A 25,092-nucleotide genomic window follows, 5' to 3' on the forward strand; every position below is an offset into this window, starting at 1 on the left:
GCAAATTATGGCCCGTAGTCACGGCCTGCAAAAGTGGCCTGTCGCCAGCACACGTGAGCGTGTGGGCGACAGGCCAGCGACAGCTCCTCGCCAGGTCCCTCCGCGTACACACACGGAAGAGGGACCAGCGGCGCGACGGAAGCCGTCGCCGACGTTCCTCCTCCCCCCGCCGGAAGCTCCGCATACCTCAATGGAGGTTGCTGTCGCTAGTCCGCGTACTCACGCGGACTAGCGACAGTTGCGGCGGAGGTGTGGCGGCGACTGTCGCCAGGCGATTGAAACTTTCAATCGCCTGGCGACATCAGCGACGGGCGACAGTTCGGGGTTCCCCTCCCGTGCGACGGCCCATACTCACGGGCGACCTGTCGCCGCAACACGTGCACGCCGCGTGTTGCGGCGACAATTGTAGCCCGTGAGTATGGGCCATTACACTCAAGTAGTAGTTAATGAGCAGTTTTATTGCCTCAGTCTCCTTATAGGAAACTAGCTAGATAACATAGCTGTTAAGCCTGAACGGATAGGTGCCCAGCTGCAAGCAGTGTGTATGAATTGGAGATGTTCAGTCCAAGAGTAAAATTGCTTTTAGATCTCACAGTTGTACAGTGCTGGTTACAGTCGCACTCTAAAGTACATGTTTCATCAGATTTCGTTTCATCACAAGAGACATTTTCCTTTCAAATGCCATTAAAACAGGACCAGCATTTCCTTGGCATTTGGGAGAAAATTTTTCCCTCGCTTTGCTGCAACTTGTTAAATCCTTGGGGAAAAGCCAGCCATAAATGTGTAGGATTTTCTTACGCTGTTAACACCAGCGAAATACTTAATATACACGTATAAACTAGCCAAATGCTATTTTTTTGTATAAAACCTATAGTTTCTCATAGACATCCGTTGTAGGCTGAATGCAGGCACACAAACAATACTAAAAAGAAAAAAAACTACAGTACAGGCTACATTTTTTTAAATGTACAGCAAATACCATTTCTGAATACCAGATTAAACGGCTTCATATGAAATATATGGGACTCTTTAAAGAGACACTGAAGCGAAAAAAAAAAAATATGATATAGTGAATTGGTTGTGTACTATGAATGATTACTAGAAGATTAGCAGCAAAGAAAATATTCTCATACTTTTATTTTCAGGTATATAGTGTTTTTTCTAACATTGCATCATTCTCTAATATGTGCAGATTACACAACACTCAGCATTCAAAATGAGTCTTTCAGAGCAGTCTGTGAAGTAATGACCTCTTCTCTAGCAGAGAAAAAGTAAACAGTTGAGATAATAAAAGTCAGATAACAGCCCTCTCCAAGACTAACTTAGTCGGAGAGCTTAATAGCTTGTTTGCATAGAGATAACAACTGGAGTTTCTCAACTCTTCCTGTACTGGAAACAATTACACTGATGTATCTGATCTTAATGTTTTATTTCTTAGCTGTGCTACACATACAAATCATAATATCATCATTTTTTTTTCGCTTCAGTGTCTCTTTAAGCATATAGGGCTCACTAACCACTTCTCTACCACCCATAGGCGGCGGAAAGTGGCCACGCATGCACCTGCGGATGTATCACGATCCTGTCTCTTGCAAAATAGATCACTTTCAATTGTCAGTTTTGCTGTAAGTGGTTAATACTAGATGCAATTTGCTGCATTTTGCAATCCATTTCGGATTGCCTGTAAAACAGAAAAATGCAAGGACATCTTCAAAGTAAAGTAAAATCACAGGAACCCTTTTATACTGGGGCAATCTGCACTCCAGTTTTGCCCAATAGCAAATGTCCTGCTTGCAGCATTTGTTCTGCAGTTCTACTTGTATTCCTAAAACAAAAGAAAATTAGAGAAAATTGCAAAGCACAATCAGAGAAAAATGGAAGCAAAATCACGTAAAATCGCAGTGAAATCACATTGTGTTTGCGAAGTGCTGTATAAAAGAGCCGCGGTAATCAATTGGAAATGATCGGTCATGTCCATTAACAAACAAATTCCCGCTAATCAATCTGAAGAACGGCAGGGGGAGGTGGCAGCACTTCCAAAGCAGGCTGCATCTGAATAACTAACAGCATAGGTGTGCAGAGCCTAATTATAGGCAGGGTGCACATCTTGCATTCAAAACAGATGCACCAAATTAACATTAATGGAAGATATTAGCTTCCAAAACAGTTTGCATAAAAGTATTCCATATTGGACCCTTCCACTGCCATGAGGCCATCCTTTTGGAAGGGACCACAGCCTCTAACTAATGAACATTTTTTTATAGACAACAGGGGAGAAATGGCAGTGCATCCTAAGATCAGGCTGCATCTGAATGACTACCAACAGGGGTGTGCAGAGCCCCCTAGAGGCAACATACACACCTTGTATTCAAAACAGATGCTACAATTACGCACTAAAGCCCTAACCTCTGATAGAAACGGAATGCAATCTAACCCCCCTTCCTGATGCTTCGCCTAAAACCCTTCTTCCCAACGCCTCACCCTAAACCCCCCTTCCTGACGTCTAACCCGAAACTCCCCTTCCTGATGCCTCTCCCTAAAACCCTTCTTCCTGACGCCTCACCCAAAACCCCCCTTCCTGACACCTCACCCAAAACCCCCCTTCTTGATGCCTCACCCTTAAACCCTTCTTCCCGAGGCCTCACCCTAAAACCCCCCTTCTTGATGCCTAACCTCCCTTCCTAACCTTATAATTTTCAAAATGATAAATTTAAAAATAATAATTAAAACAAAAATGTGTAAATACGAAAGACAAAATATTAGTTAGATGGGCCTGGCATCCGCTATTTATCGGGTGTCCAAATTTCTGCTTTGGGCACTCAATAGCCAGTATTTGCATTAGTGCCTATGGGGAGCCCAAATCGTCCATTAGCTGCTGGCACCTACATCTCCCGCTTCCATTATAACGCCCAGCAACTGTACTTGAGTTGAAGTCTCCTTTAATGCCAACCTGGGCGCTACTATGTTTGAGGTGAGCCAGCAAAAACATCCATAGGGAAATTCAGCTAACAGGATTAGGTGGACAGCACCCTCTTGAACTGCTAGTAATAATCCGCCCACACTGTTCTGCCAGTTAGAATGCTTCAAGAGAACCTGTACTGAGTAAAAATATTTAAAATAAACACATGAGGTAACTTCAAATGAACATTACTTAGTTACCTTGCCATCAGTTCCTCTCAGAAGCTCACCATTTTCTTCTGACAATTATCCCTTCCAGTTCTGACAATATTTTGTCAGATCTGAAATATATCAGTTGCTGTCAGTAAAATATCAGTTTCTGTCAGTTATAGCTGAGAGGAAAACTGATGTACCCGGTAATGTCCATGTTTCCCTATGGCTCAAGTGGGCGATGTTACAGCTTAACTGTGTGCTGACCAGAAAGCTGTTATGGGGTAACGGCCATTTTCAAAATGGAGGACGGAGAATTCCATTGATCACAGTGAACAAACAGGACGGGGGACAGGAGAAAGACACTGAGGAGTAGATTACATGGTAGGTAAGTATGACTTGTGTATGCTTATTTTGACTTTTCATTTTCAGTTCAGGTTTTCTTTCAAGTTGCAGACGTTGCTGTTCCCTATGGACTTTCACGCTGGCTTACTTTGACCATAATATCTCCCCATCTGACAGTATATATATATGAGCTATTCTAGCACGTCCCATTTCAGAGTGGTCAAGTAAACATAGCAGGCAGCATATAGAAAGCGATAAATGATGAAAACTGCATGCGCTCCCTCCACTGAAATATGTGCCTCCATAGCGTTACAATGCCTGATTTAGATGCCTGAAAATTATATCAGCCGCACAATAATCAAATGAAAAATGTCTGGACACTCGCATACAGACGTTATGTGGGCTTTGCCAGTTGTGTGCGGAGTCTTTCATCTACTGACACAGTTCCTTAGGAGTTATACAAGCTCCGATCACATGAGCGCAGCCACGGCAGTGTTAATTGTTGTCTGGGCAGCATCTTCCAGGGCCTCATCTTGGCTATTTCTCTGGGTGTCTGCTGTGTTTAATGTTTAGCTCAGCCAAAGAGAAACTGTTTCCCACAAATAACAGATGTGAAGAGGTCTGTTTAAAATAAACTCAGACTGCAAATAAATTAGCAAATTCAGGCCGTACGGTTCACCTTTGTGTTTTATTGCTTATGCAGTGGAAACAAGGAATACCTGATAGACATTATTAAAAGTAACTATATAGGAGCACTCTTCCTGTTTGTTTTTCTTTTTTAATATAGCCAGCCCCTTGGTTGCCATGCTTACCCTATAATATTGTAATTTAAACTGCTAGTAAGGCTGCATAGTATGTGATTGTGTGCCCACCTCTGCTGATTGGTTTCACCTGTGGACAGGCAGACTCCTCTGCAGTCTAATCTACTCCTCTCCATTCAACCCAACATGAGGGGTAGTTAAAGCAAAGCTATGATTTTTTTTTTAGTAGAAAACTCACATAATTACCCCTGTAGAGGCTGATCAGAGGCGCTCATATACTATTCACCTTGCTCCATGGTGCTGTGCATTGACCCGAGGAAGCGGGCTAGTACCTGTGAAATGTGTTGTCTATTTTGTGCTTTGAATAAATACTTTTCCAGTACTACTGTTTTGTTTGTCATCAGGAGGGGTAAGAGATTACCTCTCATTCTTATTTTAACTATTAGAAGTTTATATATATATATATATTTTTACACTCGGATGCCTCCATCCCTATGAGTACCTCAGTAGAGGGAAGCCTCTGGAATGCTTCCCTGTCCACCTCCGCCAGGCTGGTCCAGCGCTGGAACCCCCGAAGCTTGCAGTGCGTAGTAGCCAAACCCGTTCGTCTTTGTGTTAGTGAGCAGGTGCAAGCCGTCTACACCTGCGCAATGCGGCTGAGCTCCATCGACAAGTCCTTGCGGATGGGCTTCGGAGAGTCCCAGCACTGGAACGGCGAGGAGGATGGGGATAGGGGAAGCCCACCAATCCTTAGGATTGCAGGCGACCCTGCTTCTCTCTCTCCATCCCAAAATATGTAGAGCAATGTAGAGAACAGTAATGTTACCTGCTTCCGGCGATGGGTAATATCTGCTTTCCTGTCTTTACAGCCTCGCCCTGTGTGCAGCTGCATAGTTCCAGACGCCTCCCGGGTGGTCTGTCAGATGACATGTAGGAACAATCAGGACGGAAGCCGTACAGAGCTATGTGGCTGCGCACTGGGCAGTGCTATGACAGGCGGATCTGACCCAATGGTAGGAAGGTAACGTACACTGTCCCTGTACCCTGCCCCACTCTGCATGTCTGGGGGAGTCAAAGGCTCCCTAATTCTAATAAGGGATAGGGTGTCACAGTGGTGTAGTATATAGAACTCTTGCTTTTCAGTACTGGGTCTCTGGTTTGAATCCCATTCAAGGCACTATCTGCACAGAGTTTGGGCTTGATTCACAAAAGCGTGATAATTGAGTAATCACGCCTAAAAGCTGTGCACGTGCAAATGTTGCGTGCAAGCCATTGGGCTTGATTCACTAAAGCGTGATAAGTGCTATCACAGCAGTTATCACGTGATAACTGCTATCACATATCATAGCACTTATCACGTGATAACTGCTATGATATGTGATAGCACTTATCACGTGATAACTGCTATGATATGTGATAGCACTTATCACGTAATAACTGCTGTGATAGCACTTATCACGTGATAACTGCTGTGATAGCACTATCACAGCAGTTATCACGCTTTAGTGAATCAAGCCCTTTGTATCTTCTTCCCATGTGGTGCTACCTCTGGGCAATGTGGTTTTCTCCGACATTCCATACAGATAATTTTATTGGCTTCCACCTAAAAAATTGGTCCTGGACTACGAAGAACATATGACTATGGTAGAAATTAAATTGTAAGCCCCTCTGAGTGACAGTTAGTGACAAGACTATATTCAATGTAAAGTGTTGTGAAATATGTCAGCATTATATTAATGATAATGCCATTAAAGGAGAACTGTAGTGAGAAATATATAAAGGCTGACATATTGATTTCATTTTAAGCAATACCAGTTACCTGGCAGCCCTGCTGAGCTATCTGCCTGCAGAATCACACCAGAAAGAAGCATGCAGCTAATCTTGTCAGATCTGACAAAAATGTCAGAAACACCTGATCTGCTGCATGCTTGTTCAGGGTCTATGGCTAAAAGTATTAAGGCCCATACACATGTCGGATTTTTTTAAACGATGGATCGTTTGGACGTCCTGTCGTTCAGTCATGCGGACGCCAAATGGGGCGTGTGTACAGTCCGTCGTTCAGCTGATAAGATTGGTTTTGAGCGATCCGCCCTTGGCAGCAGTGGTTACATGGTTGTTACCATTCACTGCATTTTTTTTTTAATTCTTAGGGCTCTTTCACAGAGCTTGCGTTGGAGAACGCTCAAAGCATACGTTTTGTTGTATACGTTTTAATGCGTTTTGATATGCGTTGCACTGCAGTGAGTGTGCGTTTTTAATCCGTTTTCAATGCGTTACAGGACATAGGAAAACGCAGATAATTTTTTTTTTCTTTTAGTTTTCAACTTTCTACATTGTTCCTCTGTTGCATTCTGGGACTGATTGCCTGCGTTAACGGATTAAAAACGCGCATAGTGTGCGTTTTACATTGACTAACATTGTAACGCATAAAGCTAGCGTTGGCCAAAAAACTGCGCCTGGGTGCAGTGGAACGCAACGCACAAAAAGGCTGCGTTATATGTAAAAGCTAAAATGAAAGTCTATGGACTTTCATTTCACCTTGGGTAACGCACACTTTATCCTTTGCGTTGAAACGCAGAAAATCTGCCCTAATGTGAAAGAGCCCTTATCTTACAAGTCATTCTTATCTTACAAGAGTGGTGAGTGGAAAAGGGAGGCAGCAGATTCATAAAATTAATGACTGGAGATGGATTCCTGCATTGGCCGCTGTAATCTGTCATTTCACAGATTCTCCTCGTTTCATTCAGGAGAGGAAAGAGAACCATGTCTTCTTGTGGTAGGATTACGTTTTTGAGCTATTGTAGCTTCCTTACCCATAATGCTTTAAATCTTGTGCATATGTATTTCTAGTGCAGGTGTTTCATGGGATGGACATTTCTAATTGCTTCCCTCCTTTGCTTGCCAAAACTTGCTTGTTGAACCTCAGTTTGGGACCTGACCCGTGGTTTGTCAATCCCTGATTCAGTGTATCCATGTAGATATATGTACTAGTTCTGTATTGCTAAGCAGTGTAAAGTTTGTGTTAGACAGACCCCCATAAATCACATCCTATGGGGTCTTTGTTTGGCCTGCAGAACTGCTTGAGAACAATGCCTTTTCTTGCAAGGCTGCAGGAATATTGAGGGTTTGCCATATGCTGTGTGCTGATGTTTTATTGTTGCAGACACTGAATAGGCCAGTCTCCCCCTGGCTATATGTCATGGAATGATAGAAATACGTCCTGCTAGATAGCCATTAGATTACTTATCATTTGTAGGCCACTTGCCAGGCTTTGAAATCAGGACAGCTGTTAAGGCAGCTTGCCATTCATAAAAACAATCTCCAAGCAACAAAGGGTTACTAAAAAATGTGTAACTAGAGTAGGGTTTTTGATAGACAGTTTCATAAAATGGCGCATGCTTGAATTTCTGCTGTATGTGAGTGAGATTATTATTATTATTATTATTTATTGTATTTATAAAGCGCCAACATATTATGCAGCGCTGGAGATGTGTCGTCTCCCCTTTAAATTAATTCTATCTCTCTACATAGATATTTTTATTAGATAGATAAATTGCACGAAAACAAGACAAGACAAATATATTTATATTGAGCTTTCTCCTCGTGGACTCAAAGCGCTTGGCTGCAAAGAGTTTTGCCCAATGACTCTTTACTGAATAGCTGCTGGCTTACTGAATAGGAAGAGCCAAGATTTGAACCCAGGTCTCCTGTGTCAGAGGCAGAGCCCTTAACCATTACACTACCCAGCCACAAATGTCATCCTCCACTGCTCATCTAAGGACAAGGCCACACCAAAGCAGCCATGAGGAATCTTTGTCCTGATAAGTATCACTCTTTTATTTGGTGAGGAAGGTGAGGCCTGTGGGGTTACTGGTAAAATATAGGTCAGTTTAGGCTTAACTTAGGTATACATTAGGATTAGAAGTGGAATTTTCCATAGTATAGGTTTGCCAGCAATAAACTTCCATTCCTAAATGCCCAGCTGTGGCGTTCATGAACCTGTGCGTTCTGACAGGAAAGCGGGTATGTAAATATGGTCATGGCAAACTCCATCCCTACTGGCCAGCAGAGTTCAGGTCAGAGGTCATGCTGGGCATTATGGGATGTAAGTTCACAGGTGGCAGGCCTGTCTGCGGCAATTTCCATCCCTAGTAAGGATCCTCGACATTATGATAAGGGGAGCAGCCGCTGCAGGGACCCCTGAGCTGTGGGATTCCCTAGCTTCTTGTTCTTCTACTTTCAGGGCTGCCAGAGCCAGTGTTGTTGTGGCCACCCTAATTTTGCAGTGGTTCAGGGTGACCACACTTGCAGTATGATTCCTAGAACATGGATCTCCTGGTCATAGGAGTCATCAAAGGGAAAGGGGTATGAACATTTGGAGGGCTCCACCAAAGTTTTTCTGGGGCTCACTATGGTCTGTTAATATGCTCCTGGTTAGAGAGATTGGTTAGTATTAAGAGAAAGGGGTAACTTAGGGAAAACAGTAGGTCAGAACGTATGTTTCGGTTTGGCTTTGGCAAAAAGTCCGATAAACTAAAGTTACACACAAACTCACAAACAGCTCCAGCATTATCCTGGGGAAATAATAGTAGTCATTCAAACACCACCCATATAAAGGAATACTCCATGAAAAAGTTGGGCCAAGGCTTTCTTCTGGAAATATAGGTTACATTTCTGAGGGACACAACCAACTGTTTTTCAGGTCTTCAAAGATCCAAGCTCAGATCAAACTGTTGTTTGTGTTCAGAGCTGGCATGTGTTCTAGGCATCATCAAGTCATAACCGGTGATGTCCTCCCACTCCGGATCATTATGGTGTAGCCACGTCTGTTAATTACTCACTTTAGCATAAGTTGAATTTAATTAGCGCAAGCAAAGTTCAGTAAACGTGTGTTTTTCTACAGATCCAGTACAAAGTTACCACTGATTAAGATGTCATTCAAGTTTCTAATGATTTGTAAATACTGGAAACAGAGACTGCACAGGCTTCTTGTCTGCAGAAACCAGAGGAAGGCAGTGTGATTGGCTCAATTCATCCACACCATGCTTCATTTGGTCATCAGTTCTATAGTGCTCTGTCATTTAGTCCATAACTGATGAGAAAAGCTTTTGATAGAAGCTGGAATGAACTAGGGGATGTAATATTCATGGGTTTACCATCTACATGGTCAGAACTGTGGAGTCTAAATCAGAGTAGTTTTGGGTTCCTGGAGTCGGAGTCAGTGGTTTCATAAATTGAGGAGTCGGAGTTGAAGTCGGATAATTTTTGTACCCACTCCATAGTCCTACTCGGGGTTGAGGTTTCATAAACTAGGGAGTCTGAGTTGGAGTCGTTTTTTACCGACTCTTCAGCCCTGTGCCTTCAAATTGCAAACTAATTTTGGTTCATCATCTTGAATACTGCTTTTCTGCTCTAACTCCCTATCAGTCTCTAGCACCTTCCGCCACCTTTCTCCACCCCATACCATAGCCAAGACAAACTATTTTTGTGTATTTATGAAGGACTTTTCCATAGTGTATATAGTCATGTCACTTACTGTCCCTCAAGAGCTCACAATCCAATCCTACCATAGTCAGTCATTGTCCTATGTTCCTACTGTAGCCTAAAGCCATTTTTGTTTTGGGGGGGAGGGGGGGGGGGGTAAAAAGACCTGTCTGTATGTTTTTTGGAAATGGGAGGAAACTGGAATACCTGAGTGAAACCCACACAAACACGAGGAGAACGTATAAACTCTGTGCAGACAGTGTCCTGACCCTGATTTGCTGTCCATGGTAGCTATCAACCCAAATCCGGTGCCGATTTTTCATTTGCTGTGCCCACCACTAACCCTAATGTTGCTTTTAATTGAACCTCCAGGCCAAAGTACCTGATTTACCTCCAGACTTACTCCCTGAGAGATACAATACAGTATTTTAGCTGAAAATTCCTTATATTTGAGCAGTTTTGTCTTTTCTTTTAAATAGCCAACGTGTATGTGGAGTGCCGGCAATGTCTTGGAATAGTCTGCAAACCGTTGCATAAATTCAGAATATTCAGTTAGCTGTGCCATGTCCGTGTTGCCAAGGAAGGGCTCAGACGCTGAGATTAGCTGAAGGAATCAGAACAGTGTTCCACTGTTCCCACAGAACTGAGCTGCAGACTCCTGTGCAGTTGTTGTATAAAGATGGGTGGAATGAATAGGCTGTTATATACGGTAGTGCAGAATAGGTTATTGCTGCTAAACATTAAGCAGCATCATAACCTAATAGATACAGTAAGCAGCATAAGCATATTTCACAACATTTCTACTGGTATTAACTCTTATATTACACTACCCTATGGAACAAGGGGGTCATGGCAATTGGATTTGATTAGGTACCTCTTGTACTTGTGCTTATTGTTTGTTAATAATTGATCTATTCCTTGGTGCATTTTTGCCTCAAGTGTAAACCAAGACATCAGCAGAGGAATGGACACTCAAATGGTTCCTATGTGTAGGAGCTATTTACATTTGTATGTTTAACGGATCTGTTTATCCCAATACACTTAGGGCAATGCAAAATCATGACCTGCACGTTTTTTTCTGGATAAGCGGACCAATGGTGGAAACGCATGTTGTGCTGAAACCAAAGGACCACAGGAGCAGATCTTGCACTGTATTGGCCATGTGCGATCCGGCTGCAGTGTGGCCTTAGCCTAACTTTTGCAAAACTTTATTTTTGAAGTGATGTATAGTGTAAGGAAGGGTCAAAACATTGTAAATTTGCTTCTTTTTGTTGTGTTAGCATACACATTAAGTTGAAGTAAGACAGAGACCTGTTTATATTGAACACAGAAGTAAGATATAATCACATGATCATGACCAGCCACTCGAGGGCTTAGAAATCAATCACATGATTTAAATTGAACAACTCTGATGTCAATGTCTCCATTGTGAAGAATTTTTCTCACACTCTCACTTCCTGTTTCAGTGATCCATAGAGCTTGTATGTGAGCTTTCTGCCTTAGAGGGACAGGAAGTGAGGAAGAACAATTAAAAGCCTCAAAGATTTTTGCACCCTTACAGCACAACCTATATACTATCTGAATATTGTGAATATGCGCAGACCTAAAAGCTCCTGTGGGTGGCAGATTAGTGTGGGGGTCGCAATTGTGGGCAATGGCTTAGTGTGGCAGTTGTGTGTGCGCGCAGCTGCAAGTGGGTCCATGCATACTTAAATATTCATGAATGCACCTGTGGGCAGCTGCTTATTGTTGGCTGTACAGTTGTGGGCAATAGCTTGGTGTGGGTGGCGCAGTTGTGGGCGGCAGCTTAGTTTGTGCGGCAGCTTAGTGCAGCAGTTGTGAGGTGCACACTGCGCACCCGATTATTTTGAGGCTCAGGGTTTCTGGAACAGATTAAGCAAACCGGCGGGCCAAAAGTTTTGTGTGCAGGCAGCGCATGCCAATTTTACTGGTACTTACGTCAGTTACTTAAGACACTAAGCAGTAAGTGCAAACTGCATTAGACAAGACTAGACAAATAACATTTATATTGCGCTTTTCTCCTAGCAGACTAAAAGTGCTTCAGCTGCGGCCACTAGGACACACTCGGTAGCAGTGTTAGGGAGTCTTGCCCAGGGTCTCCTTACGGAATAGGTGCTGGCTTACTGAACAGGAACAGCCAAAATTCGAACCCAAGTCACCTGTGTTAGAGGAAGAGCCCTTAACCATTACACTCTCCAGCCACTGCACTGCATTACCTATGTATTTGCTACGTAACTGGCATAAGTACCAGTGGCATTTTACCATAGATGATGCCATTTTTCTAATATAAAAGTGGTTTCATATTGCTGTTTAACTTTTCTGCCAGCATTTGATACCTCACTACATTGACCTTATTGAACAAGCAAGGAGTAACATGCAAAGACAAACAACCCTTAAAAAAGATTCTGGAAACATTTTTCATTGTTCCAGCTCCTTTAAACAGCCAAGTGAAGGATGGAAGCGGATTGGCTGTTACATGTTATCGAACATGATTGCTCTGCATTGTTTTACTGAATAGTCTGAAAAAAGTAGCTGGCGAGGGGTGCTGACTCTATTGTGTCAACTACATTTATGTTTGCTGCACACTGTGCCGACACTGATTCTTCGCAATGCAGAAAACTAGTCAGTCAATTCAGGAATCTGATTGGAATCAGTCGTACTTACCTCTATGCTTGTTTTTCTCTGCTTGATGAAGTACAGACTCGCTGATCAGCCTGCCAACACTGAGACCGCTTCAGTTTTCTGCTGCCCCCAACCATGGTCCCCACGCATTTTTGCTGTCAGAATTGATCAAATATTATCAACAATTCCTCTATGGATTCTAAGCAATTTTAAAGCCCTGGTTTAGCCTCTCACCTTTTTAAAGTGTTATTACCAAGTGTACTGCACAGCTATACTTTTTGGAATAGATATTTTAAAAGGTCCTGCAAGGCAGCATCCAGTAGCTCTGCATTGCCAGTAGAGTGGGAGTTGTTCCTTAGTACAAAGCTGATCACCTGACCCAGCCCACCTCCTCCTACTGAAAGCAGAGATTAAAGAATACATGACCCAGAGGCAAATCTACCTAAGGTCGGCACACAGGTATATCCATGCTGGATCCACATACCTCTGTGCGTTGTCCTTCTCACTCCTCATACCCCCTGGTCCCTTTAATCGCTCCTAGAGGAATTAGTCTTTTGGCTAAAGTCGATTTTTCAAACAGGAAGAGGCATACTTGCTGTGGAGGAAGCTCTGGGTATTTATCAAATCTTTAGTGCTTTTCATCTCTGAGTTACTTTAACCCAGAGATGAAAATAACTAAAGATTTGGTACTTACCCGGGGCTTCCTCCAGCCCCATTAGCTCGTCTGAGTCCCACGCCGTCCTCCCGCTGTTTGCCAATCAGCCCCGGTAACAGCTCAGTTGCGTCCAGTCTGGGTCTTCTGTGCAGGCATGGACCTCCCGCGCATGCGCAGAAGACTGAGCTGTTACTGGGGCTGATCGTGGCTGTATGGTAGACTGCGGGAGGATGGCGCGGGACTCAGATGAGCTTATGGGACCAGAGGAAGCCCCGGGTAAGTATCAAATCTTTAGTTATTTTCATCTCTGGTACACTTTATAACTCCTATCATCCTCCCATTCCCCCATCTTCCCTACCCCAGTCACTCCCCTCAAGGGGAATATATGCACAGTGGCATTATTAGGAATGATGGGGTCCCATAGCTAAGTGTGATTGGTTCTCTAGACCAGCGTTTTTCAACCGCTGTTCCGCGGCACACTAGTGTGCCGCGGGATGTTGCCTGGTGTGCCGTACAGGTCTGGCCTCTCGTTCCTCCCCTCCCCGCGACCACTGCTCCTGTCACCTTATCATGAGCGGGCCGCCGCTTGTCCGATTAGATTCTCCCGTAGTAGCCGCTCTCCTCTGTGGCATCTCCTATTACAGCAGCGCTCGCTCGGCGGCTGCTGTGATGACCAGGAAGCGGTACAGCTATACTGGGGCACTATACTGGGGTAACTATACTAGCCATACTCGGGCAACTAAACTCCCTATACTGGGGCAACCATGCTGGCTATGCAGCCGCACCCCAGCCCCCCCCCCCCATAGCCTGCTGCGCACGGCACTGTCCACTAGGTCGTGCAAACACACACACCCCCCCCCCCCCCGCCGTTCCCCAGAGAAAAATTTGGTCACAAAGTGTTCCCCGGGCCGGAAAAGGTTGGGAACCAGTGCTCTAGACCAAGGCACACTTGAGCAATTACACTTTACCCTACGCCTTAGGTATGAGCGGACATGGGAACGTTTGCTCACATGCATTGTAACTTGTATACAGTATAGTTTGGACACAGAAGTGCAAAATCACGGGACGGAGGAAAATTAAATGTGTATTGAGCCCATTAGGGACCTTTTCGGTTAATAGCTGTGCCAGTAAGTCACGACAGGAAAAGGATTAAGCAAAAAACAAAATGTGTACTCACAAAGGAAGTTTGCAGAAGGACAGCCAACCACTGTAGACAGGTTGAGATTGATAAACCTGACTCCACTCCGGTGTCCATGCAAGCTGGGTATGGCCTCGCTCTTGGTGAAAAAGGAACCGGATGGGCTTAGAGGTGGCTAGGTCACGTAAGACCCAAGCGGTATACCCCTCCAAAGGTAGGTGAACGGCAGAAGGGGAAAAGAGACACCCAGGGTTTGAGTAAACTAAGTTAAAGGGGCATTATGGCGAAAAAATGTTAACATATAAAATATGTACAAACACAGACAAATAAGAAGTACATTTTTTTCCAGAGTAAAATGAGCCATAAATTACTGTTCTCCTATGTTGCTGTCACTTACTGTAGGTAGTAGAAATCTGACAGAAGCAGCAGGTTTTGGACTAGTCCATCTCTTCATAGGGGATTCTCAGCATGGGTTTTATTCTTTATAAAGATATTACCTTAAAAGTATTTAAACAATGATGCTGGCCAGCTTCCCTGCTAGCTACACAGTTTTTTGGCAGTTGGACAGAGCAACTGCCATTCACTAAGTGCTTTTTGAAAATGAATAAATCCCTGAGAATCCCCTATGAAGAGATGGACTAGTCCAAAACCTGTCACTTCTATTTCTACTACCTACTGTAAGTGACAGCAACATAGGAGAAAAGTAATTTATGTTTCATTTTACTCAGGAAAAAGTGTACTTCTTATTTGTTTATGTTTGCATATATTTCAAATTTTACAATTTTTCACCATAGTGCCCCTTTAAAACCAGTTTAAAAGAAAACAGTTGAGGTGGCTTACCTCAAATGAAGACAGAATCATAGGATTAATTACTTTTAACGTGCACTGGCAACACGTTTCGTGGTACTGTGCCCACTTCTTCGGGCCAAATAAAAGTGCCCAGACAGTGCTTAGAGCCAAATTTAGACGCCTCTCAATAACATATGCACGTGCCCCTCAATAACATTAGTAGGCTGCAGGTGTCCATCAAATATCCTAATTAGGCCACAAATGTCCCCCAGTAAGACAGTTACTTAGTATTCGGGTCCCAGTAACACAGTTACACAGTATTTACTCCCCATTAACACAGCTGCACAGTATGTATGCCACAGAAGTAACACAATCATGCAACATGTCTCCCACAATTACATTTATGCAGAATATGTTCTTCAACCAAATTATTCAGCATTTGCACAATGTGTGTCTCCAAATAACATAATTATGCAACATTTTTAATCCAAGTTATGTAGCATGTATCCCTCTGCATGATGACCATAAAGGGTGGAACTATTCGCTGGCTGGAAATCCCAGGGTGTACCGCTGGAAGGTTTGCAGACACTTATAATGGGGTCCCAGAGGGCATACGAGGAATCGGCGCAGGAGACTTGGGCGCAGGATACTGCCGGTATGGCTGATCCTGCTGCTGCACAAATTCCCATCCACGTTAAATACTATTCCCCCTCCAGGCCACTATGGATGGTGGGGAATTAAATATTTTGGCTTCCAGCAAATGCTGGAGACCGAATTATAGTGTTTTATAAGTAACTTCAAGGGATACTGTAGGGGGGTCAGGGGAAAATGAGTTGAACTTACCCGGGGCTTCTAACGGTCCCCCGCAGACATCCTGTGTTGGCGCAGCCACTCACCGATGCTCCAGCCCCGCCTCCGGTTCACTTCTGGAATTTCAGACTTTAAAGTCAGAAAACCACTGCGCCTGCGTTGTCGTGTCCTCGATCCCGCTGATGTCATCAAGAGCGTACAGCGCAGGCCCAGTATGGTCTGTGTCTGCGCAGTACACTCCTGGTGACATCAGCGGGAGCGAGGACACGGGCGTGCAGGCGCAGTGGTTTTCTGACTTTAAAGTCAGAAATTCCAGAAGTGAACTGGAGGCGGGGCCGGAGCATCGGTGAGTGGCTGCGCCAACACAGGATGTCTGCGGGGGACCATTAGAAGCCCCGGGTAAGTTCAGCTCATTTTCCCCCGACCCCCTACAGTATCCCTTTCAGCTCCGTCCTCTTCTGACGGTGCTGAAGTTGCTCACTGCTGCGCCCAAGTCTCCTGCGCTGGAATTAAAGTGTTCACCCGGAGGGGCCTACAAAGGACCCCTAAAGAAAAGATGCACAGATGCATCTGTACTATCCAATTCATTTTATGAAGGAGTCCATTTTAATCAGATCAGGCATTACACCTTTAATGGATTGCACCAACCTGAATTGTAATGTACGGCTGAAATGAAATGTACCAGCATGAGATACATACATTCTATATTCATAAATTTCATTTTGGGAAGTGCAGGAGCGAGGACACCAGTGCTGTTCTGAATTGTCAGGCAGCAGCTTCTTGTGTGTACCGAGCTGTCATAGGAGGTTTCATAGCAGAAAGACGGAGCCGTATTCAGCTTGTAAACATGCGGCAAATGTTAGCTTCATGCCAGCTGCCTGGAAACTACAAAGGCCACGGAACAAACAGTGTCAGCTCAGAACATCCCTGCAAGTTTGAAGCTGTTTGAGACCCCTCGGGCTGTTATGAAGTTCAGGAAAATAATCTGAACTGAGCCGCAGCTATGGTAACCTGTTCTGTGCCAGTGGGATTTACAACTTTGGTTTTCATTGCTTGGTACCCCATTGTGGTGTGTTGTTGTTGTGACACCGTAAACTCCAGCACTATTCGGTAGGGAAGTCTGGGGCTTTTTGTTTATAACTAATGGGGATTAACAAGAATCTTCACTGATAAGGTGGATGTTAACATGGAGTTTATATTGATGATAACTCACTGCCTGTGAGTTCTGCTTAGCTTTCTTTATACTCTACCCTTTCAAGGAGATGTGTTTGTGGGATTCTACTAACTATGCTTTAAACCAGGCATGGGCAAACTTGACCCTCCAGCTGTTAAGGAACTACAAGTCTCACAATGCATTTGCCTTTATGAGTCATGACTGTGGCTGTCAGACTGCTGCAATGCATTGTGGGACTTGTAGTTCCTTAACAGCTGGAGGGCCAAGTTTGCCCATGCCCGCTTTAAACTGTCTAAACCATGCCCCCCAACTTTTGGAGCCAGGAAAAAGGGACACACCCCTGCCACATCTTTAGCTATGCCCCAATTATACATTCACCATGCCCCCTCCCGCACCTATACAGGTCATTGGGGTCTAGTTGCCCTCCCCTCCCCACCCTATACAGTTCCCTGACATCTAATGGTTCCCTTCCTCCCCTTTACAGTCCATTGGCATCTAGTGGTAATCAGACATGTGTACAGTGGCTTGCGACCCTGATCAACACACAAGCGATTCGCCTTGCATATCAACTCACCCCCCGCAATGGATGATCCCATAATCTAGTCCGCATGATATCACTCACATGACACTCCGTCGTCCATCCGCCTCCCCCGCATAGCAACAAAGTAACCCGGTGAGCGACATTATTGACAGGCGACAGGTGTGTACGCACCTTTAAGGTTGACTAGATTAGCTACATGCTTGTTTCAGGTGTGTGATTCCGAAAATACTAATACCAGAAAGAGAAACAGGATTACGAGGCAACTGGTATTGTTTAAAACAGTGATGTCCATTGCGTAGAATGTGATCATCATCTGGGTGATATATGCATCATACTCTGTCTCCTTAACTTGGATTAGTTTAGTGTGATATTCTGAACTGAAGTTTTGCACAGCAGTATGGAGGATTATGAGGTTGTAGGGTGGGGAGCTATACATTTAAAAGCATTATGTGCTACTGCTGATTACGATTTTGTCAGACACTGAGCATAATATTGTAAGCATGACACTGTTTCTCTATTTAGCCAAGTACTGTTCTGTTTGGCTTACTGAGATGGACTACATATGAGGATTCTGTGATATGCATCTAATTGACTGGCGGCTTGTGGTAATCACTGGTGGACTGCTGATGTTCATGTGCTGCAGTTGTGGCTTGTGATAATCACTGATGGACTGCCACTGTGCATGTGCTGCAGTTGTGGCTTGTGGTAATCACTTATGGACTGCTGATGTTCATGTGCTGCAGTTGTGGCTTGTGATAATCACTGATGGACCACTGCTGTGCATGTGCTGCAGTTGTGGCTTGTGGTAATCACTGGTGGACTTCTGATGTGCATGTGCTGCAGTTGTGGCTTGTGGTAATTACTGGTGGACTGCTGATGTTCATGTGCTGCAGTTGTGGCTTGTGGTAATCACTGGTGGACTTCTGATGTGCATGTGCTGCAATTGTGGCTTGTGGTAATCACTGGTGGACTGCTGATGTTCATGTGCTGCAGTTGTGGCTTGTGGTAATCACTGATGGACCGCTGCTGTGCATGTGCTGCAGTTGTGGCTTGTGATAATCACTGATGGACCACCCCTGTGCATGTGCTGCAGTTGTGACTTGTGGTACAAGACACACACAAGACAAATAACATTTATATTGTGCTTTTCTCCTTGCGGACTCAAAGCGCCAGAGCAGAGCAGCAGCCACTAGGGCGCGCTCTATTGGCAGTAGCAGTGTAAGGGAGACTTGCCAAAGGTCTCCTACTGAATTAGTGCTGGCTTACTGAACAGGCAGAGCCGAGATTCGAACCCTGGTCTCCTGTGTCAGAGGCAGAGCCCTTAACCATTACACCATCAGCCGACTGCCTGGTAATCACTGATGGACCACCCCTGTGCATGTGCTGCAGTTGTGGCTTGTGGTAATCACTGATGGACCACCCCTGTGCATGTGCTGCAGTTGTGGCTTGTGGTAATCACTGATGGACCACCCCTGTGCATGTGCTGCAGTTGTGACTTGTGGTAATCACTGATAGACCACCCCTGTGCATGTGCTGCAGTTGTGGCTCGTGGTAATCACTGATAGACCACCCCTGTGCATGTGCTGCAGCTGTGGCTTGTGGTAATCACTGATGGACCACCCCTGCGCAAGTTTTGCTGCGTTATTGCATATAACATTTTGCGTGCACACATTTTCACGTTCATGCGCTAACGCGAATTTTAGCGTGCGCGCAAACGCAAAGGTTATCGTGCGCTAAAATTTGCATTGCCGTGTGAACACGAACATTTGCGTATGCAAACCATTATGCGCGAAATGCGTCAAAACTCGCACGAAGGGGCTGTGATAACAGTTATTACACTTTAGTAAATCAAGCCACTGGTCTGCCACTGTGCATGTGCTGCAATTTTGGCTTGAGGTTATCACTGAAGGACTGCCGCTGTGCATGTGCTGCAGTTGTGGCTTGTGGTAATCACTGATTGACTGCTGCTGTGTAGGTGCTGTAGTTGTGGCTTGTGGTAATCACTGAAGGACTGCTGCTGTGTAGGTGCTGTAGTTATGGCTTGTGGTAATCACTGAAGGACTGCTGCTGTGTAGGTGCTGTAGTTGTGGCTTGTGGTAATCACTGAAGGACTGCTGCTGTGTAGGTGCTGTAGTTGTGGCTTGTGGTAATCACTGAAGGACTGCTGATGTTCATGAGCTGCAGTTGTGGCATTTGGCAATTGCTGATGTGCATGTGCTGCAGTTGGGGCTTGTGGCAACTGCTGATGAACTGCTGATATTCATGTGCTGTATTTGTAGCTTGTGGCAATTGCTGATGGACTGCTGATCTCCTTTTGCTGCAGTTGTAGCTTGTGGCAATTGCTGATGGACTGCTGATGTTCATATGCTTCAGTGGTGGCTTGTGGCAATTGCTGATGGACTGCTGATGTTCATGTGCTGCAGTTATGGCTGCATGTGTTGGTAGATTCTACCTGGTAGATGGTTTTCCATTCCTGATTTTTGAAGTAGCTCACAAGTTGAAAAAAGTGTGGGAAAATATGGGAACCTCCATATGCTTCTCACTTCAAGTTCTCTTTAAAACCACTTGAGGACCACAGTGGAAAACCCCCCTAAAGACCAGGCTAATTTTTGTGAAAATGGCCACTGCAGCTTTAAGGCCAAGCAGCAGGGCCGCACAGCACACAAGTGATTCCCCCCTCCTTTTCTCCCCACCAACAGATCGCTCCCCGCATGTTTATTTGTTTGTTTATTTTTAACTAAATGTTTGTTTTTTTCATAAATGTTGCTATATTTTTATTTTGATATATAACCCCCTCCCTCCCTCCCCCCGCCAGCCAATCCATGTGATCAGCTATCATAGGCTTCAGCCTATGACAGCCGATCACTGCCGAGACACAGGATCGCAGCGCTGTACTATGTAATTAGACGGCGGTTTCACCGTCTAATAGTCTCCCGAGAGGCAATCGCCGCTCGGAGACTGAAGTCGGGGCGGAGCTATGCCCCCCGAGCAGGAGATGCGCGCGCAGCCTGCGTGTGATCTCCTGCAAACTGCAGCCCCAGGACTTGACGCCGGTCGGCGTTAGGCGGTCCTGGGGCTGCCGCCGTGGCCACGCCCATTGGCATTAGGCAGTCCCCGGATAGTTTACAGCCACTTGGTGTGATTGGCTCATTTTCAAAACGGTGTAAATTTGCATGCTTAGAAATTGCTGAATTTCAGGCTCATCTGTATTTACAATAACATTTACCATTTTATATGTAAGGAACAGGAGAGTTCTGCTTTCTATATTGACACATTTTCCACAGTACTTTCCAGAGCACATGTAATACTTCATATTACTATTTTTTCCTCAGAGGGGCTCACAGTGTAATGTCCCTATCATGGTGTAGAGCTCAGGGACATATTTCTTAATCTGCACATTTATATGGTGCCAATGGTTTTTCCACAGTGCTTTACAGAATACTTTTAACAGCTTACATTACTGTTTCTCTGTAAAGCTATATACTCACCTAACGATGCAAGAAGATGGATCACACCGACATCCCCTGACGAGGAGCATTCCCTGAACTATCCCCCTGCCAGCGGGTACACGTGACGTCATGCAATGGCACACTGAGAGTTCAAACGATTGAGGCATTTTGCAGGGAGTCGTTAAGGATCTTAAAGATCTGGTCTGACAGTCTTTATTGCAGCATGTCGCCAAACGTCATTTGTGTAATAGCGCACCTGTACCCACATAGCGTGATCGCATAGTTTTTATTAAGTTTTATGTCCCCATCTCGGTTTCTCTTTAAAACACCCAGAGTTACAGATTGCCCAGAAAGCTCATGGTGAACCAGAACTCATAGGAGTGTGTGAGTGGGAGATAATTGGAATACCGACAGTAAACCCATGCAAGTGTGAGGAGACTAAACGCTAGATAATGGGACATATTCACTAAATAGCTGCAAAACTACTGTGTGTAGGCAGCGCTCAGCCAATTTTACAGGTACTTAAGTAAGGCGCATTGCACAAAGAGCGCAAATTGCGTTACCTAGATAAGGCATGGGTTGCCAGTGTAATGGGAGCCACACAAGTAGCATAACGTGCTGGATGCTAGCAACATGCATGTTACCTAGGTTACGCAAGTTGCGCTAGTTGCTGCAGACAGCCCTTAAGCTAAGTCCCAACCAGAAGATGGGTTGGGGAATCTGCGTCAATGAACGATAGTTCCCCAGTCAGTCATTCAAAATCACGTACCACGAAATGTATTGATTGCAGATGCTGCAAGATGTAGGGCCAACATGCTCGATCAAGTGTGCAACGGTGCGATATTGGGATGAACCCTGGCACTGTCCCCTCTAGTGCAAAATGTGCCCCCAGCAGTATACTTTACCTGGCTCCATGCTTTGTCCACATACTATGCAACATTACTATACTATGCAACATTGCTACCAGTTTGATTTACCCGATCCACTACAGGTGCGCAGTTTACAAAGTCAGCCTAGCCAAATGTCTCTCAGTATTTGTGCATGTTGACTCATATTTAATTACCTCACACATTCGTTTTTTCATTTTGTTTCTCAGGGATAAATCTTCCTGTCACAGTTCCCTCGTGGTCTCTCCCCCTTCGCTGCTACAGCTGGGGACTCTTATACTCCTTTTCTCCCAAGTTCCATAAAGTAAATTAAAAGCCAAGCCGAGAGACTGAGACCACGAAGCAATAAGCAGGCTTAGAGAATCCCGAGTTTTCACCACAGGAGCTCCCAGAAGACATTACAAGCTGATGGGTGATTTGTCTTGTTTGCACATTCTTACATCTAAAATGCCAGCTTCCAGTGAACTCACTGATTAAAGGGAGTGTGTAGTAGTTTCTGTATTTTACCATGTTCAGTGCCAAACTGTTGTTACTGTAAATATGAAATGCTGCAAATACGTAATACTTATTGCTTACAGCTGCCAGGGAATCTTCCAACAGCCAGACAGAAAAATAATGTGAATTTACAGCTGTGGTTCTAGGATTACTGTACATCACACTGCAGACTGAAAGCACATAGGCCTGAAATAATAGCTCACGACTGCTTCAGGTGACAGTTTGCTATAGATCCCTGTACAGAGGTGCTTGCTGGGCTCTCTGCCAAGCAGCATGCCCTGTCCTTTGGAGAGGATAGGGGGAAGACAAGCCACTGCGGGGAAATACAAATGCAATGGGCAATATAAACCCATCACAGCCGATTGCTGAAGAAGCTGCAGAGCACAGGGAAGAGCAGGGAACATGCAAAAAAGAGGCGCTATTAGAATATGGGTAAAATTATAGATATTATACTTGTAGTTTCTATGTAATTACTATAGTAAATTGTCAGTAATTTTTACCAATTTTTTTTTTTTTTACCATCACCTAACCTGACCCCAATATCACTTGAACCCCCCCCCCCCCCCGCTATTGATGCCTAACCCTAACTGATCCCATCAACCAATGCCTAACCCTAACTGAACCCCCCCAACCAATGCCTAACCCTAACCAACCCCCCAACCGATACCTAATCTTAACCAAACCCCCCAACCGATGCTTAACCACAACCAACCCTCCAACTGATGCCTAACCTCGACTGACCCCCCAACTGATGTCTAATCCTAGCTACCCCCCCCCCCAACCAATGCCTAACCTTGACTTACACCCCTAACCAATGCTTAACCCTAAACGATATCCCCCCTCCCCCCCAAACAATGTGTAACCCTGATCGTTCTCCCCCCCCAGCTAATGCCTAACCCGCTGCCATAGGCATCCATGTTAATAACCACGTGTAACCATGCCTCCAGCACCCAAATTACCTGTAGCTCAGTAGTTGAGAGATGTATAAGGAGACAATCATAATTTGGTTTGAAATGTATCCTCACTAAGTACAGATCTTTGGAAACGCTTGTAAGAGGGTTGCAGTCGCCTTAGCACTTGTTCATACGGTATGCGCTAGCTGTCCCCAAGCAAGTCTATTGCAGTGGTTCAACCTACAAAACCCCTTTCAAATGTGTGTGTCCACCATCATGGTGGAAAAGTCCAATAGAGCTGCCAATCACAGCTGCTTTAACCCTTTATTAGCAGGGAACTGGTTTTTCAGCTCTCCATTTCAACATTACTTGTCCATGTCATCTACGTTTCAATACATCGTGTAACCAATAGCTGTGTGAATTTAGAAAAGTGTGTACTGAAGGGAAAAAAAGTAAATACAAAAAAAATGTTTTTCTTGAGGTTATTGCCGGTTATAGTGTAGAAAATGCAATGTTTCCCTTTTCTTGCCCTGTGTGCATCCAGTGCTATCCTGCTCTATATTCCTTGTAGAGGTAGAGCCATAAAGAGCAGAGCCTGACATTGAATGAATGGGGATATCTGACCCTTTCTGCACACTGACAGCAGCAGGCATGCAGCATCTGCTTGCTGGGGAATTTCACAGCTAGGAATCGTATATAAATCATAGCAGATATTGATTCGCCATAAAGACATAGCTGCCTTCCAGGAAGTCTGAGGCTTTGTACGCTTGTTCCTGGAAGGGTTTTTTATCCACTGGGATGTCCCTGTTTCCAGTCCTGAGCAGTGGTACAAAAAACTATCAATTATGCTGCGTTAGGGTGAGTTATCAGAGTGTTATAGTATTATCTGTACATTTTTTCATACCTGCAGTTCAGTTTTTTAAGCCTTTATTGGTCACATAAGGAGTCTTTGTTGAAAAAGGATCACAGTAAGGGTGCATATACACCTCAAATTCTGACAGAAGGTCCCCCACCAAAAGGTGGATGGTGTATAAGTTGGGGATCCATACAAGTTTTGAGGAGTATGGGGGTGCTTGATTTGTAGTTATGCCCCTAGGAGTGAATTTGTTGGTCAATATGCGGATTTAGAGATGGGGCGGTCTATAACTAGACCTTTATGCATTTCTGTGCACCCCTGTGACTGTAACGATAACAAAAAACCATTTTGGAGGTTAGTAAGTTAAAGGACACCTGAAGTGATATTGGGGCTGCAATATTAATTTTCTTTTAAACAATTCAAATTGCCTGGCAGCCCTGCTGATCCTCTGCCTCTACTACTTTTAGCCATAGACCTTGAACAAGCATGGAGACCATATGTTTCTCACTGAAGTCTGGCCGGATTAGCTGCATGTTTCAGGTGTGTGATTCAGAAACTTCTGATGCATGAAATGTCAACATGACTGCCAGGCAATTTGGTTTTGTTTAAAGCGGTTCTGTGGGGGTGTTGAAGATAAAAACAGACACTTACCTGGGGCTTCTATCAACCCCCTGTAGCAGTAATGTCCCACGCCGTCCTCTTCCAATCCGCCGTTTTCCGCCGCCGGCCCCGGTCTAGCGCTGCATGCCATCCAACTGCCACTGCGTGGCCGTGGGCGCCCGCCTGCTCGCTCCCGCGCACGTCATCAGAAGCTTACTGCGCAGGCGCAATACAAGAAAACTTCGTACTGTGCCTGCGCAGTAAGCTTCGTCTTGTTAGATGAATAATTGCCTGGTGCTGGCGGCGGGGAACGGCGGATCGGAAGAGGCCGGCGTGGGACATTACTGCTACAGGGGGCTGACAGAAGCCCCAGGTAAGTGTCTGTTTTTATTTTCAACACCCCCCACAGAACCCCTTTAAAAGGAAATACATATGGCAGCCTCCATATCCCTCTAACTTCAGAT

General features: G+C 44.8%; 1 protein-coding gene across 4 annotated transcripts in view; it reads left to right on the forward strand.

Moving 5' to 3' along the window:
* Nucleotides 1–25,092, forward strand: part of LOC137521683 (BAR/IMD domain-containing adapter protein 2-like) — a 172,185-nt gene that overhangs the window by 23,323 nt on the left and 123,770 nt on the right. The window contains exon 1 of one of the 4 annotated variants that reach the window (XM_068241294.1): nucleotides 22,166–22,196. The exons of the other annotated variants lie outside the window; for them this stretch is intronic. The gene's annotated coding sequence lies outside the window, so the exon portion shown is untranslated. Of the gene's footprint in view, nucleotides 1–22,165; nucleotides 22,197–25,092 lie in introns of those variants that run through there. 4 annotated transcript variants of the gene reach the window in all.

The sequence above is a fragment of the Hyperolius riggenbachi genome, chromosome 6, assembly GCF_040937935.1.
Source record: "Hyperolius riggenbachi isolate aHypRig1 chromosome 6, aHypRig1.pri, whole genome shotgun sequence".
NCBI lineage: Eukaryota > Metazoa > Chordata > Amphibia > Anura > Hyperoliidae > Hyperolius > Hyperolius riggenbachi.